The sequence below is a fragment of the Hemicordylus capensis genome, chromosome 11 (genome assembly GCF_027244095.1).
Source record: "Hemicordylus capensis ecotype Gifberg chromosome 11, rHemCap1.1.pri, whole genome shotgun sequence".
Classification (NCBI taxonomy): Eukaryota; Metazoa; Chordata; class Lepidosauria; order Squamata; family Cordylidae; genus Hemicordylus; species Hemicordylus capensis.
In genome coordinates, this window is record NC_069667.1 from 19187347 (window position 1) to 19205078 (window position 17732).

A 17732-nucleotide genomic window follows, 5' to 3' on the forward strand; every position below is an offset into this window, starting at 1 on the left:
GGAGCCCACCTAGGAGGAGAGCACCCATGGGAGGTCCTTTGTTAACGTGTTCCCCCTGAAATCTGGAGCCAGCCTTGAGGAAGAGACTGTGGAGTGCAGTGGTTAGAGTGTCAGGTTAGGATCATGGAGAACCAGATTCAAAAGTTCGTTCAGCACTGGATGAAGTCAGCCCTGGTTGACTTGGGATGAATCACTGTCTCAGCCTAACCTACCATACAGGTTTGTTGTGAGAATACAATGAAGTGCAGGAGGGGAGAACCGTGGGTGCCGTGATGAGCTCCTTCGAGGAAAGGTGATATACATTAAAAAACTGTTCTGACATGATTCTGTGTTCCTCCTTACTCCAGTTTCTGGAGGGATGATGTTGCTGCAGACACTGACAATAATGTAAGTTGGGGCAGCAGGCATGTACTTCTGGCATTTTGGGGTCAGCCCTAAGATTTTTGATGTCCTAGGTGAACCTTGACTTTAGTGGGGGGCCCCTGGCTTGAACTTGAGCCATTCAGGCTGCTAATTCACCAGGGAGAGAGTTTGGGATGGGTGAGAAAGCAAAGCAAAGCAAGGTTGGCTTTCTTTCTTTCTCTTTCTCTGCCCCCCCACTCCCCCTCCAGGGAGGAGAGGGAATGGGCACTCCAACATGACAGTGGTTGCTTGAAAAGGGAAAGCAAAGCACATGGTGCCTCCCAAGAACTGGTGCCCAAGGCAATCATCTCGGTCTGCCTAGTGGACATGCTGGTCAGTGCTGGATTTAGGCACAAGGTAAGTAAGCTGCAACCACCTAATGGTGCAGTGGGGAAATGACTTGATTATCAAGCCAGAGGTTGCCGGTTCGAATCCCCACTGGCTATATCGGGCAGCAGCGATATAGGAAGATGCTGAAAGACATCATCTCATACTGCGTGGGAGGAGGCAATGGCAAACCCTTCCTGTATTCTACCAAAGACAACTACAGGGCTCTGTGGTCACCAAGAGTCGACACCAACTCAATGGCACAATTTACTTTAAGTAAGCTACAGCTTAGGGCAGGCCAGCTCAGCTTTCGCACCCTAGTTGTTTTTGGACTACAGCTCCCATAATCCCCAGCCACAGTACCCAATAGCCAGGGATTATGGGAGTTGTAGGCCAAAAAAATCTGCGGGAGGCCTGAAGTTGAGCAATCCTGGCTTAGAGCCTCGCATTATGAGGGTCTTCTGAATACAGAAAAAGAGAGTGAATTTCATAATTTATTGTATGTACGTTCATTTAAAGCTAGTTCTAATGCAAATAGGCTGATTGCAAGACAACGTTTTGTTAGATTATTAGTTTTTTGTTGCATCTTTGCCAATATAACCTTTTTTTGGGTAGTGTTATAGGGTCCTTTAAGCTTGACTTAGCTTTGGGTCTCAGTATGGCATAATTCGGCCTTGTGGCCAGCCCTGGGCATTGTAGGATCCAAGGGAAAGGGTTGTGGTCTGCAAGGACAAGGCAGTGGAGTGGAATCGGGAATATTAATAGTTTAACGTAATAGATATTATGTACAGAGAGGCAGGTACAGACTGCTTTTCTGTGCTCTTGCTGCTGGCTGTTTGTTAGCCCCGCCTCCACTCCGGGACTGGAATACAAGTAACTAAAGCCCCATTCAAAAGCTGGCCTGGATCAAGGAATGGATTAACCTGAAACACCACAGGCATAAATCCAGTATTAAGTTTAGCAGTGATATAGGTGGATCACTTAGAAAGTCATTCCAAGTCTATTTTTGATTTTATTGTTGTAGTGGCTGCTATTTCCTCTCCGGTACGCAGTTCTAAATGCAATAAAGTAAATTATAGCAAGGTGAAATCATTTTCTCTAAAGAAGGCTCATGGCCAAGGATGGGTATGGTTAGAGAATTCCGAAGACTAAAACCAACTTGGAAGAGTCTCGAGATCTTTTCCTAGCTTCAGCACTGTGCAGAGTCTGTTTTTCACCCCCCACCCTTTTAAATAGTTAATTTTGAAGCGTGGCATTTGGATCTGTGGTTTCAGCTGCAGATTTGTCTTTTCTCATTCAGTTCGACCGCAGAGCCGGGGGTGACAGATTAATTAAGCCGGAATATCACCTTGCGTTTCTGCAGCGGTAAGAAATAGCCACTTCTGTTCTTCGGTTTGGGTCTGTCCGGGAGATCCTTTTGATAGAAAATCCGGCGAATACAGCACAATACGAGCACTTCAGCATAAACGGTTTCACCCGAGCCGCTTATAATTTCAGTGCTGGCAATGGATTGGGAGATAATATTTGCACAACTGTGAAATTTTATTATGGACGGTGTTGCTGGTCTTTGGCAGGGCTGTCCATAGGAGGGAGGGGGCGGGGTTTGAGTGGCATTCCCCCTCAGCCACACTCCTCCACCACCATGGTGCCCCCTCGCCCCCCCTCTGAGTATCCACCAGCCCAGCGCTAAGGAGTTTGATCGCCTCCCTCCTCATTCCAGTGAAGAGCGAGGTGAGCAAACTCCCCTGCACCACATGAGCTGGATACTAAATGAGAGGCATGCGTGCGCCCTGATGCCTAATGCTCATGGGTCTCTCATTTCATACCCAGCTCAGGCGAGGAGCTGGGAAGTTCGCCTCTCTCCCCCAGCATGGAGAGAGGAGACTTGTTCCATGCGAATGGGATGCTAAGCAAGAGCCCTGCGTGCACTCTGGGACAGTGCTTGCTTTGTGCTATTTCGATCCAATTTTCTATCAGAAGAGTAGCAGTTGCAGAGGAGCAACAGCAGGAGAGAGGGCAAGCCCTCACCTCTTGTCTGTGGGCTTCTCCGAGGCATCTGGTGGGCCACTGCGTGAAGCAGGATGCTGGACTAGATAGGCCTTGGGCTTGATCCAGCAGGGCTCTTCTTATATTCTTGTGTTCTTAAGCCCAGGAGAGATGCTGCCAGTCAGTGTAGACAGTGCTGAGCTAGATGGAACAAGAGTCTGACTCCGTAGAAGGCAGCTTCCTATGTTCAGCACTGCAAGAGGTTCTGACGGGCAGCAGCTTTTCAGGGTTCCGGGCAGAGGTCTTTTGCAGGCTCACCTGGAGGTTGAACTCAGGACAGTGGGGGTAGAGGAAGCATGAATTGTCACCTTTTCTAAGCAGGGTCATCCTTGGTTTGCATTTGGATGGGAGATTCCATGGGAGCACTGTAAGATTCGCCCCTTATTGGATAGGGCCATAACTCACTGGAAGAGTGCCTTGCATGAAGAAGGTTCTAAGTTCCCTCCCTGGCATCTCCGGATAGGGCTGGGAGAGACTCCTGCCTGGAACCTTGGAAAGCCACTGCCAGTCTGTGTAGGCAACACTGAGAGAGATGGACCAATGGTCTGACTCCGTAGAAGGCATCTTCCAATGTTCCGATGACATTTGACATGCAAAGCAGATGCTCCACCACTGGGCCACAGCAAGCTTTGGTGTCAAGAGGACCTCCCTGGGTGGAGTGTTCTGGGGGAAGTCCCTTTCCCGGCTTCCCACCCACTTAGCTTCAGAAGGTGTGGCCACTTGAAAAAGAGCTTCCAAAGATGGCTGTGACATTTTGGACAGGTGTCTATGACTGGAGGACTGGCCAACCTTGAATAACTGTTTCCAATCGCCCTGCCTTTTATCCACCCGAAAGTCGCCAAAGAGGGGTCAACTCTTGGTTCTCTACCCATAAAAACGGATGGCTGGTCCACACGGCTTCAGCTGTATAGTGGCCTCCATGGATCAGTGTGGACTAGAGATGTTCTTGGTTTGTGCCTAGCTGCTTGCAGAGGTTACCGCACAGGTCTGGCATGGTAGCCTTGTTCCTCAAGGTCTTCGTTGCTCTTCAGGGACATCGGAAGACTGACAGGGAACCCTGGACAGGTTGTGAGGGTGGGCGTGATGTGCACCCGCCCCCCCCTGCTGCCACCATTGTGTCCCATGCCTGTTCCCTTCTCCATCATGCCTCCTATGTCTAGGTTCTCATCCCTCCAGTGGGGAAGATCCCCTCCTCTGCCATGCCTTCCTCTTCTTCCCATGCCTGCTTCCTCCTCTGCCAGCTATGCTAGCCTATGCTGGCCGCTGATGCAGGGCCCAGCCAGCCAGCCAGTGCTTTCCTCAATGGCGGCAAAGGGGGGTGGGCAAGGCACCAGGTCCGGTGCCAGACTATTTTGTGCCCTAGGCAAGGCTAAGTACCCCCCCACCCCCAAATTTCAACTTCAATTTTCAAATACATGTTTTGTAGGGGGGAAATGTAGAAATATTTTCCCCTCATATTTCTACTCATTATTCTGGTTTCTCACACTCTTAACATATTGACACTCTACACTCTGCACCCATCTGAGGTCTTCGCCTTAGGCGGCTGCCTATTTAGCCTAAGGGTAGCACCGGACCTCCGTCGCACCCAGCAACAGTGTTGTGCATGGTGTCTATGAACTCGGGTATCAGTGGCTGTTGCTGCTGTAGCACTGGAGTAGGCGAGGGGTTGTGGGGGGTTGAAGCTGTGCCCCAACCCCGCCGATGGCTCTGGACATTTGTTTCCCCCTTGCTCGGCTACACCACTGCTCTTAATCCCCTCTGCTTTGTCTTCTCTGCCGATCCCCCAATCGGATCTCTCTTTCTTTAAGGCTACCCAAGACTGCCATGAGTACATACGGACAGATGAACGATGAAAATCTTGTGGACTACTCTCTTTATTTGCAGGGCTGCTTTGTAGGTCTGAATGTCTTCCAGCCAGGTGGGGAAAGGCATTTCTGCAGGCTGTCAGCACAATGGCAGGGCGAAAGGAATGAAGCCCCTTTCTTAACAACCCCAGCTAAGCCAGGCGTCAAAGCTTGCATTGGCGAACCGTTTATCGTGCAGAAGTGGGCAGGGTGGGCCGGGGGTGGGGGTGGGGAGGCGGGGTGCAGCTTGCACAGATCCAGAAATTTTCGGCTCTTAATCTGTTGGCGGCGTCTCTTTGCATGTGAGCAATGCTTCCGTGCCGACGTTAAGTAAATTGTGTTCCCCCCACAAGCGGGTGACATAATGAAAAGGCGTACAAGAAATATGACATTTCATAAACACAATTGCTGGAGCATTAGGAGAGCAAATGTGGTTTTATGAAGAGCGTTATGAATATTTAAACATGCAAAATGAAATTGTTACTAAATGTCTGTTTTTCATTATCTGGTGACGAACATTTTCGTTCCTGGGAATGTTAATAGCTGTCGGCAGAATGCAGTTATCCTAGTTTGAGGGGGAGAGAGAGAGAGAGAGAGAGAGAGAGAGAGAGAGAGAGAGAGAGAGGAGGTTCATGCCCAAAATGAACACGAGTTAATGTTCATAATGGCTTTTGGACTGCCTTTTCCCAGTTAGTAACAAAAGAAGACTTCCGTTCCTGTGTTGTTGTTTTTTTGCTTCTGTGGCAAACTTTGCTGCTATAAAATATGACATTGTCAGCTGTGGCTGGGTGTGATTTGCAACCGGGGGGGGGGCAACACCCAGATCTGAATTTGTTGACATAGGAACATAGGAAGCTGCCATATACCGAGTCTGACTATTGATCTATCTAGCTCAGTACTGTCTACACAGACTGGCAGCGGCTTCTCCAAGGTTGCCGGCAGGAATCTCTCTCAGCCCTATCTTGGAGATGCTGCCAGGGAGGAAACTTGGAACCTTCTGCTCTTCCCAGAGCAGCTCCATCCCTTGAGGGGAATATCTCGCAGTGCTCACACATCAAGTCTCCCTTTCATATGCAACCAGGGTGGACCCTGCTTAGCTAAGGGGACAAGTCATGCTTGCTAACACAAGACCAGCTCTCTTCTCCACATGCGGTGTAGTTGTTAGAGCCTTAAACTTACACCAGGGAGACCCAGGTTCAAATCCCTGGTCAGCCATAGAACTCCCTGGCCGCTTTCGCACATAACGGCAAACCGTGGGTCCGATGAGCCTGATCTGCGGTCTGGGAGACTGCAACGGGTGACTCACTGGCTGGGCGGTCTTCCTTATGTGAAGGAAAGCTGCAGCAGCCAATCAAATGGGAGGGAGGAGCTTCCTACCTTCAACTCCAGCTGGACGGTGCAGCCTGAATTCAGAAGACACCGAGCTGCTTTTTGATCTGAGGTTTTGGCGGAGAGGCTTAAAGGTAAGCGAGGGTTCCAGGACAGGTTTGGGGGCTAAGAGCCAGCATGGTGTAGTGGTTAGAGCAGGCCTGCTCAACTTTGCCCACCTCCAGCAGTTTTTGGACTACAACTCCCATAATCCCCAGCCACAGTGGCCAATAGCTAGGGATCATGGGCATTGAAGGCCAACCTCTGCAGGAGGGCTGAAGTTCAGCAGCCCTGGGTTAGAGTGTCGGGCTAGGACCAGAGTGACCTGAGTTCAAATCCCTATTCAGCCATGAAACTCACTGGGTGACTCTGAGCCAGTCACTTGCCTATCAGCCTAGCCTACCTCACAGGGTTGTTGTGAGGATGAACACAAACCATGTACATGGCTCTGGGCTCCGAGGAGGAGGAGGAGGATATAAATGCAATAAATAAATAAATAAATACACATCTGGAGGACCAAACCCTTGGATCTCTGCCACGGTTGCCTCTGGTTTTGCTGCATCCTCCTCCTCCTCCTCATTATTAAATTTTTAAAAAGCAACTTTATTTGTTAGCCACCCCATAACTAATTGTTATTATGTCCAAAGGTAGTCATTGGGCAATCTTGAGTCAGTCACTGTCTCTCAGCTTCACCTGCCTTGCAGGGTCCCAGAGCAAGGTCTGCAGCAGGACTTCATAACTTTGGCCGCCCAGCTGTTTCTGGACTACAGCTCCCATCATCCAGAGTCACAATGCCTGAGGGTCAGAAGGGTTCTCAAACTTGGGGTCCCCAGATGTTGCCGGACTATCAACTCCCATCATCCAGAGCCACAATGGCTGAAGGCCAGAAGGATTTTCAAACTTGGAGTCCTCAGATGTTCCTGGACTACAACTCCCATCACCCTCAGCCACAAGGTCAGAGGGCCACTGGCCATTGCAGCTGTGGATGATGAGAGTTGTAGTCCATCAACATCTGAGGATCCCAAGTTTCAGAATTTTTAGGTCATTTGGAAAAACAAGGGGGAAGCCAGCCATATTGTGGAGGGTCCAGCCATCTGGCCTCATGCCCCATGGAATCTTAGGGGATGGGCAGTGGATTAATCCCTTCCCTGGCTGAACTTTTTGAAACTGGAAATGCTGACAACTGCATTTCCCAATTAGACCCATTGGAACATGCCATATTTTACAACCTGGGGTCTCGTTTACAATTTTTCCACATGGCTGCACCCTAACCTTTCCCCCACCCTGCCCCACCCCAGGCCTATGTCTAAAATAGGTTCCGATGTTCTAATGATAGGCACTTTGGCGTCTAGCACAGAATCCCTTCTGCAGGTGATCACGGAGATCTTTGACAGCCCTCGGCTTTTGAGGCAAATATTCTCGTGAACAAGTCTTCATTCTCCAATTGCACATTTGGGAACGGAACAATCTTGCCGGGTCTTTATTTTATTGGTTGAGAGATTTTTCTTCTGCTTTTCTTCTTCTTCTGCATTATTGAACTCCAGCGGTCTATTGTGCTAGAAATTAAAACACGGATTGGGGGAGGTCTTGCCCTAACATTAATCAGGCAGGAAATGTCAGCTAATGTTTAGGGAATTTACCATATTATTATACTGATATTTATATACCGCTTTTCAACAAAACGTTCTCAAAGTGGTTTACATAGGAAAAGGAGTAAGATCGTAGACCTGTGCATGGACATATTAGATTGGGTCTGTCTCGATCTAATCCGACGCTGCGAATGTTGGTTTGAGGTCCTTTAGACCCTTCTGTATGTCGGGATCGGGATTGGGATCAGACACACCTTAAAATATATTTCTAAAGTAACTGTGGTTTTTCACTGTGCACCTGAAAGGAAAGTTATCTCACACCACAGAGTTGCAGGAGAAGTGATGTAACACTAGAGAATCACATGAGTAACCTGGAAATCTGTTTGCTTGTGAGTGAATGGGCAAGCAAATGTGAAAAAAAACTTTTAAAAAATGAGATGTGCAGAGGTGGGCAGGAAGGTGGGCAGATAGAGCGCAGAAGATGGGTTCCCCTCCCTGCCGTGATCGCTTTAAAAAAAAAAGAGCGACCTTTCAGAGCTCTGGAAAGCTCTGGTTGTTTGCAAAAGGGGTTGGAGAAGTCCAATCCAAACTGGGCTGGACGTTTGGGTTCGGACTCTCTCTGAAGCCCTTCAATTTCACCGATCCGATTTTGCATAGGCCTATAAGGTAGTTCCCTGTCCCCAAAGGGGCTCACATGCTAAATAGAAACATGAGGGAGAAAAGGAACACCAGCGACAGCCACTGGAGGGATGCTGTGCTGGGGATGGAGAGGGCCAGTTGCTCTCCTCCTGCTAAATAGAAGTGAACCGCCACTATGAAAGGTACCTCTTGGCCCAGTTTGCAGGGGCATATTGCTTACTAACTAACTGAACCAGTCCGAACCAAAAACCTCATATCCAAGTCTGGTGACTGGGAATTATCATGTAAGAGAAGGTGTGGGAAGGGACCCCCTTTGAGAGGGAGGAGAGGGCTCTGATTCGTTCCCCTCTCCTTGGCTTAAATTGCCCCCAAAGCTGCAGTTGGCTGTGGAGGTGAATACTTATGGGTGCCTTTTATTTTTTAATACTTTCCCAACAGGATCAGAAGAAGACAACCAATCCACACACATTAATAAAGAGATCACACCCAATTTGGGGGCAAATATATATGACGTGGCTGAAGAAAATGAAAAATATGCAGTACTATTGAAGAAACTCTATCCCTGTAAGTTTTTCGCTTTGCAGCTAGTAGCAGCTTCAGGAAGGGGAGGGTGATGTGAGGCACAGAGAAAGTGTTGGATTCCTTTTCTGATATTGTGGCCTGATCCAGATTGTCGCTGCAGCTGCTTTTGCACAAAGGAAATTACTTTGGGAGCGCCATCCTGATCCCATTGCTGCAATTTAGTGCATCACTTTCCCTGTGTGCCCCTTTGTGGTCCCATTTAGACCTCATAGGAACATAGGAAGCTGCCATATACTGAGTCAGACCATTAGTCCATTTAGATAAGTACTGTCTACACAGACTGGCAGCGGCTTCTCCAAGGTTGCAGGCAGGAGTCTCTCTCTGCCCTGTCTTGGAGATGCTGCCAGGGAGGGAACTTGGAACCTTCTGCTCTTCCCAGAGTGGCTCCATCCCTATCTTGCAGTGCTCACACATGTAGTCTCCCATTCAAATGCAAACCAGGGCAGACCTTGCTTAGCAAAGGGGACAATTCATGCTTGCTACCACAAGAGCCACCTAATGGCACTGCGGGGAAGTAACTTGCCTAGGGGGCAAGAGGTTGCCAGTTCGAATCTCCGCTGGTATGTTTCCCAGTCTATAGGTAACACCTATATCAGGCAGCAGTGATATGGGAAGATGCTGAAAGGCATCATCTCATACTGTGTGGGAGGAGGCAATGGTCAACCCTTCCTGTATTCTACCAAAGACAACCATGGGGCTCTGTGGTTGCCAGGAGTCGACACCGGCTCAACGGCACAACTGTACTTTTTTTTTTTTAGTACAAGACAAGCAATCCTCCCAGAGGCGTAACTAGGGAAAACGGCACCCGGGGCAAGCACTGAAATGGCGCCCCCATGCCCCCCCGCCGCCCCCCCAACATACTATATTATACTTAGGTATTTCCTCACAAGTGCCCACCGCCGCCGCCAAGCCAGGCCACTGACTGGCCGCCAGGTGCCAGCAAAGCAATGGGGGGGGTGCAGGCGGCGTGGAAGGGACCGCTCATGGGGAAGGGGGCACCGACGCGCTCCCTTGACTGCTGCAGCACTGCTGCACTGAGCAGGAAACATTTGTATTAACAAATTTTAAAAAAAAAATTTAAAAAAATTTTGGTCATGGCGGCGCCCCCCACGTGACCAGAAAAGATGGCGCCCGGGGCACGTGCCCCCACTGCCCCCTATAGTTACGCCTCTGAATCCTCCTATCCTAGCCCCTGCTTGATATGTGAACAGGGCAGGTGTGTGAATAGACAGACATGGTTGGAGGAATATGCAGTCATGGCAACCCCTAACTTGGGGGCAGATGAGGTGCAGCCCAAATTCAGGTTTACCACTTCATCTCCTCCTTAGAGGGGACGGGGAGTGAGTCTTATACTGACCCTGGCCATTTCAGTCTTCCAACTACTGTATTAGAAAAAGGCATGGATCCCTATACAGGGACTCCCAAGACTGCCACGTGTGTGAGTTCTTACTTTAACTATCTAGATCAGGGTTTCTTAACCTCGGGCCCCCAGATGTTGATGGACTACAACTCCCATCATGCCCAGCCACAATGGACATGGCTGGGGAGGATGGGAGTTGTAGTCCAGCAACATCTGGGGGCCCGAGGTTAAGAAACCCTGATCTAGATTCCAGCGAAAGCAACAAAGAGTTGCCGGAGTGCAGACGAGCCTTGCCGGATCAGGCCCAAGGCCCAAGGCCCATGGCCCATGGCCCACATAGTCCAGCATCCTGTTTCCCACAGTGGCCCACCAGATGCCTCCAGGAATCTTCCCCTACAAGCGAGGAAGGAAGGAAGGAAGAATCCCTCTCCTGCTGTTGCTCCCCTGCAACTGGTATTTGGTGATATACTGCCCCTAAACATTGAGGCTCAATTTAGCCGACCTGACTTATCACCATTAATAAACTTCTCCTTCTCTATCAGTCATTCCCCCTTTAAAGTCAGCCGTGAGGGGCCTTTGCCCCATATTGAGAAGAGCGTTCGCTGAAACTCCCCCAGGATTGTACGGGGGTCTTTGGTTAATGTCTGGTCATTGCTGTACTAAATGGAAGACCTGCCCTGAGCCGAAGCCGTTATCTGAATTGACTCATCCGTTGCCAGTATGCAGGATGACTCCTGTTATCTTTTGCTGACAGGCCAGTTCCCCACATCTGATGCCTTTCAAACAAACGCCATGTCTGATAGAGAAATCTCGTTTGATGCATTAAATACTCTCTCGTCGGGCTTGAAGCTTCCTGCAGCATCTGTTACAGTGTCGTAACTTTCCTTGATCATACCGGAGCCTCCAACAATGTCTTTGTTTGCGGGGGGTTCTCCTCCCCCTCCTTCCACTAACTGCAGAGGATGCAGGAGAAATCAGAAATGAAATAACCACGTGAGCACGGTGGGGGACCCCAAATTCCCCACAGATAGTCCAGCTGGCCTCATGAAACAGACAGCGTTATGAAAGAATCTGCTTCTGGTCACCCTTATAATGAAAAGAGCGTGAAGAGAATACCCAATTAGTTCTGTTTTAGGCCTGAGAAATAAAAGCAAGGTGTATTCCCCCCCTCAAAAGTATTCCCCAAATTACTGAGAACATAAGAACAGCCCTGCTGGATCAGGCCCAAGGCCCATGTAGTCCAGCATCCTGTTTCCCACAGTGGCCCCCTAGATCCTAAGGAAGCCCACAACCAGGAAGTGAAGGTATGCCCCCTCTCCTGCTGTTGCTCCCCTACAACTGGTATTCGGAGGTATCCTGTCTCTGTGGCTGGAGGTATCCTATAGACATCAGGACTATATTAATAGACCTGTCCTCCATGAATTGGTCTAAGCCCTGCTGAAAGCCATCCAAGATGGTGACCTCCACTACATCCAGTGGCAGAGAATTCCATAAATTAATGAGGCGCTGGGTGAAAAAGTACTTCTTTTTGCCAGTCCTAAATTCCCTGGCAGTCACTTTCATAGAATGACCCCTGGTTCTAGTGTTTTGAGAGAGGGAGAAGATCCTCTCCCTATTCACATTCTCAACACCATGCATGATTTTATAGACCTCCGTCATGTCTCCCCTCTGTCACTTTTTTCCTAAGCTAAAGAGCCCCCAATGTCAGTAGCCTTACCTTGTAAGAAAGGTGCTCTGGCCCCCTGACTTATCTTGACTACCGTCTTCTGCACCCTTTCCAGTTCTAAAGGTAAGGTGTGCCGACAAGTCGATTTCGACTCCTGATGCCCACAGAGCCCTGTGGATGTCTTTGGTAGAATCCAGGAGGGGTTTGCCATTGCCTCCTCCCGTGCAGTATGAGATGGACCAATGGTCTGACTCAGTAGAAGGCAGCTTTCAATGTTCCTTTGTAATGAGTCTCTGTGCTTAGATTCCTCTCCTCAGGTGGTGGCCAAAGACTTGTTGGGCATGCGGCTGGGCACCAATTTCTTCCCACTTTCCAGGTGGTGGGAGGCAGGTGAGGTGGTGGTGAGTGCAGCAGGGGCACTTTGCCACCCCACTGGTGTCCCCAGAGCTCTGCTGCTTGAGGTGGCCACCATGCCTTGCCTCAAGGAAGGGCCGCCCCTGATTTCCCCCACTCACTCCCAAGCAGTGTTCCCTCTAGCAGAAAACCCCAGCTGTTGTTGACTACAACTCCCAGCATCCTCAGCCAAAGCCCACTGAAGCTAGGGATTCTGGGAGCTGTAGTCAACAACATCTGGGATTCCTTGTTATGGGGAACACTGCTCCCAAAGGGTCTCTGCAATGTACAAGTCTGTCGTCACCCACAGCACACACCACGATGTCCAGCATTTGAACCTGCACCACTGCCCTTCTCAGTGCCTTCCAACAGAACTCTTAAGAGTTCATCATCTCTCTGAAAGGGCCCTCCCACACCGAGAAAGCGCAGTACATACTGCAGCGTGGTGGGCAGAGGCTTGCACGCTGATGGCTTTTTGCCAAAGTGGCCCCCACTTGAAAAACAGCAGAGATGGCTGCTCGAGGCAGTTGACCAAGAACCCGGCACGGTATCTGATGCTTAAAGCACAGCCCAAGAAGCATTGGCCATAGTGATGTGAATTCGGCTTCTCTCTGAGTCTGCAGCTTGGGTTACTTTAAGTTAGAATGAGGTTTTCTAGGCAAAATGGAGCTTCTTTGGTTTTCTAAACACATCAATAGGAAACCTAGGAAGCTGCCCTATACTGAGTCAGACCCTTAGTCCATCAAGCTCAGTACGGTCTACACAGACTGGCAGCGGCTTCTCCAAGGTTGCAGGCAGGAGCCTCTCCCAGCCCTATGTCATTTATGCAACGCTCTTGCATACGAATAAGGAGGGAAGACACGACCAAGAGGTTCACATGGACGAGACAGTAAATCTCTTCTGGAAAAGTTTGTATGGTTAAGTGCAAAAAGACAAGAGTATCTCTTCTAAACAGCAATGGGACAAATTGCGGAAATGGACATTGGACGTAACCCCCCCACCCGATTACCTGATGTGCCTTGAAATCCACCCCACCCCGAGTTACAGTATTGTCTGCATATACTTTATAACCCTGTAGGCTACCAAATCCTTGTGTGTAAATCTTTGTAGATATATGATGTACAAACAACCACTTCGTATATAATTGTGCTTTGGCAATGTACTGTATACTTTGGTAGTTTGTTGGTTCAATTAAAAAACCTTGTCCTATTAAAAAAAATATCTTGTCCTATCTTGGAGATGCTGCCAGGGAGGGAACTTGGAACCTTCAGCATGCAACCACGCAGATGCTTTTTCCAGAGTGGCTCCGAAGGGGAACGTCTTATAGTGCTCACACATGTAGTTTCCCATTCAAATGCAATCCAGGGCAAACCCTGCTTATCAAAGAAGACAAGTCGTGCTTGCTACCATGGGACCAGCTCTGGCAACCCTGACCATTCCATCAGGTTGCATTCACAGCCAGGGTGTGGCCTACATTTTTTGCTCCCAGAGTGAAGCCTGATCCCGCTGTACAATCCCAGCAGAGAAACAAATATAAACCGTCCATAAAAAAGGTCTTCGAAGGGGTTGCTGATCGGCTGCTGGGGTAAACAACTTGATGGTGCTCCCAAAGGCAGTTAGACTCCACTACATGTCTATATTTGTAGAGTTTCCCCATGTGGCCTGCTCACTTCTCAGCAGTCATACGGGTGTCTCATACCCAGAATCTCTCTATAACTAAGCAACAGAGACTTGCTTAGTCAGGGGCAGGGGAAAACCGCATCCACTTCTTCGCTCTGAGAAGAGTTGCTTCCCTCTCCACCACTGTTCTCTCTAATTTTTTTTCATCGGTGTGCGGAATGAGTTTTGTTCTGGGAGGCAGTATCAAGGCAGTTTGTGTGCATGCATTCAGAGTTGGGCCTTCCCAACAAGAGCTGGTCTTGTGGTAGCAAGCATGAACTGTCCCCTTTGCTAAGTACGGTCTGCCCTGGTTTGCATTTGAATGGGAGACTACATGGGTGAGTGCTGTAAGATATCCCCCTCAGGGGATGGAGCCACTCTGGGAAGAGCAGAAGGTTCCATGTTCCCTCCCTGGCAGTTTCTCCAAGATAGGACAAGATTTTTATTTTTTTAAAATAGGACAAGATTTTTTTATCCTGCAACCTTGGAGAAGCCGCTGCCAGTCTGTGAAGACGATCTATCTATCTATCTATCTATCTATCTATCTATCTATCTATCTATCTATCTATCTATTAATTAAATTTATATACCACCTTTCATTTAAAAAACAATCCCAAGACGGTTTACACAGAATTTGAAAACAAGACTATAAAAATAACACAATTAAAATATTAAGCTAAAATATAAAACAAATCTGATCAAAGATTTAAAATACAAGCATAAAAACAGTACAAAATACAAAGAAGCAGGAGCAGAGACAATCATATAAAAGCCTGGGTAAAAAGCCATTTAACATGCTTTCTAAAAACTGTGATGGAGACCAAAGAGCGAATAGCCACCGGGAGAGCATTCGAGAGTCTGGGGGCAGCAACAGAGAAGGCCCTGTCCCGCATGCAGGACAACCGAGCCTCCCTCACTGTCGGCACCCAGAGCAGAGCCCCCTCAGATGACCAAGTGGGCAGCAACCCTTGGGAGCCAGTGGTCCCTCAGATATCCCGGGCCCAAACCGTTAAGGGCTTTAAAGGTCAAAAACAGCACCTTGAATTGGACCCAGAAACAAACTGGTAGCCTGTGCAGCTCTTTCGAAATGAGTGTGATGTGCTCCCACTGGGCAGCTCCGGATAAAACCCTCGCTGCCGCATTTTGCACTAGCTACAGTTTCTGGATATTCTTCAAGGGCAATGCTGATCTAGATAGACCAATGGTTTGACTCAGTATATTGCAGCTTCCTATATTCCTATATATTCCTATTCAACCTGAGCGGGATCTAAAATTAACTGAGTAGACATCAGGAACGGTGTGAGCGCACGCCTTAGAAGGAATAGTGCTCTCCACTCGGTTTTCCCCACCCCGTGCTACTTAGAGGAGACCCAAATGATGGACGCTATGGATCGGCCATGGCTATCTTTGTACGAGGCTTCATGTCAGGAAGCCCTGCTGTCAACTGGGCACCGTTTAGTGCATTTGTCCCCAAGTTCAAAGCACCATCGCCCCCCTGCTTGGGATGTTTTCTGCCCTTTGACCTCTCTGTTGACTCAAGCCCCTTTCCTTTTGAGGTCAACATCAAAATAGAGATGTCTGTCTCTCCGGGCTGACCATGGCTCTGACTCCAGAGATCAAGGATTTTAATAGCCATTGGTCTTCCCATCTGTCAAGCGGCATTTGAAGCTGGCTCGCTCCTTTATTCTTTTGGACAAGTGTGAAAATAGGGAGGGGATTTCTGGTTCCAATGAAGGTTTCGGTCTTTTGAACGCATTTCGCTAAATTCTCTCCTATTAAGAGACCTTGATGGCACCGTGAATAGATCAAAAGCCCCCGGGCCTGTGCTGAAAGTTTAATTCGACCAGATAGGGCGTTCGGGGCTGGGGTGGGGCCGGGTGCCGTAGCGGAGTTGGGACTTCATTCCACGCTCTTCCTAGCGAATCAATCCAGGCAGTTTAATAATGATGGTTTCCTTCACAAAGGGCTGCCTTTGCCACAAAGTGACTCAAGAGACTGCGTCACGCAGTGGTCAGTGTGGCTGCTGGATTTGGAGGTGGAGAATACTTTGCCCTACGGTCCAGCATCCGGTGTTTTGGCTTCTTGGCACCAGCAAGAAGGACGTCATCTGATGTGGAAAGCCATTGCGATGAGAGACGCACCGATCCAGGCAGGATGAGGAAGGAGAGGCCGGCCAGCCCAGGAGGACCATAAAGCAGGAAGAGAGGGTACCATTTGAAGTGTGACTCACTCACTCACTCACCCCCCCTCTTCACACCCATGTAAACTTTGGGAAATTAACCTTCTGTGCAATCACTCTCGAGAAGTCTGCCTTCATCTTCTTGTGATCACTTTGGAGGAGATCATCCTACTGCAAAGGCAGCCGGGGATCAGGAATTCTATGTGGCTTAGGTCTGGTAGATGTTGAGGGTTACCCATAGATAATAAAAGGACTATGCAAAGTGGTAGCAAATGTTTAATATCCTTCTGTGGTCATTGACTGAATTCATTCCGTCTCATGAATGTGCCTGTGAACAATAGGATTTTTACTGTAGTTTTTTAAAACGCTCGTTCTAAGTTGTGCAAAACATTTGTGACCGAAAGTCACTGAATTTAACTATGTTCTATGGATTCTCATTCTCTCTCTCTCTCTCTCTCTCTCTCTCTCTCCTCCCGCCCCTGCAGTCAAGGTGCTGGTTGCAGTTGAGATACAGATCAAATGAGGAAAACAAAAGGTCCTGGCCTCAAGGAGATTACAAGGTGCATCTACTAGCAAAATGGCCTTCAAATGGTGGGGAAATGACTGCTGCAGCATGGCCCGGCTTGTTTGCGTGAACCTGGAAAGTTCAAATATGCAAATAGGGTGGAGGGAGAGGATTGGTCTACTACTGGCTTCAGATGCCAAAGGGCCCTTAATTCTGCCCTGAGAGAATCTTTTCCACACAGCTGTTCTTAGGGGAATGGAGGATTTGTGTGACCATCTTCCCGGTGAAACATCACAAGTTCTCCAAACACAGTTTCTGTCCCTCCTGGTTTTCTGACAGTATACCCCTTTCCTACACTGATGAAGCTGTTCAGGAGAAGGTGAATGGGACAGATGTTGCTCACAGACATATGAAACATTGTTTTAGGCAATGTGGAAGAGGTTGTACCACTGATACTGCTTTATAGATCAATTTGTCTTCTGTGGAGCTTGGAGGCATAATTTCCTCCAAGAATGTGCTTTTCTTTGGTCACTATTGGAAGTTTCCCCCCTTCCCACTTCCTTTAAATCTTACTTTTGGAATTTTGTAAGGCAAAACCATCTTCTTTGGATCCTAAAGTGGTTTTGTATCAATTGTGCATGGAAAAAATGAAAAAAAGTAACTCTGGGCAGTTTCATTTAGCATAAAATCTTGTGTGCAGAGACTGTTTTCAAACGCACTAACTCAAACCACACGGATGTGCAACAAATTCTTAAACTATGGACATTGACACATGGTTTTTATTATGACCCACATAAAGCTGAAGTATAATAGAGCAGCCTTTGGTGATAAAACCAAGTGGTGCAAAGATTAAAATGTATTCTGAGGTCTTGAGATGAATGGTTTCACTTTCTTGAGCTTTCCCCATGAATTGTCTCATCGGGAGCAGGGTGAGTTGCTGAGCGAAAGTGCAAATGGTGAGGCAAGATGTAGCTGTGTGGAATGCCTTCACCAGCTGTGATCTGTAGCTTTCAGCAAAGAACAAGACCTGAACAGGGCAATGCATCTTTTACTATTGGTATTTGCCAAACATCTAATGGCATATATTGACATCACTCCAACATTGTGGTGTTGCTTGTTATGCTTGCCCTATGACCATATGAGGTCACCTTATGGGAGGGCTGCTGCCAGTCA

General features: G+C 48.4%; 1 long non-coding RNA gene across 2 annotated transcripts in view; it reads left to right on the forward strand.

The window, feature by feature from the left end:
- The window catches only part of LOC128335286 (uncharacterized), a 34399-nt gene extending 16967 nt beyond the window's left edge, over positions 1-17432 (forward strand). The window contains exons 3-5 of one of the 2 annotated variants that reach the window (XR_008311564.1): positions 8654-8779; positions 15840-16082; positions 16540-17432. This is a non-coding gene — a long non-coding RNA (uncharacterized LOC128335286). The remainder of the gene's footprint in view (positions 1-8653; positions 8780-15839; positions 16083-16539) is intronic. The other variant, XR_008311563.1, reaches the window with a different exon arrangement.
- Positions 17433-17732: the final 300 nt, after the last annotated feature.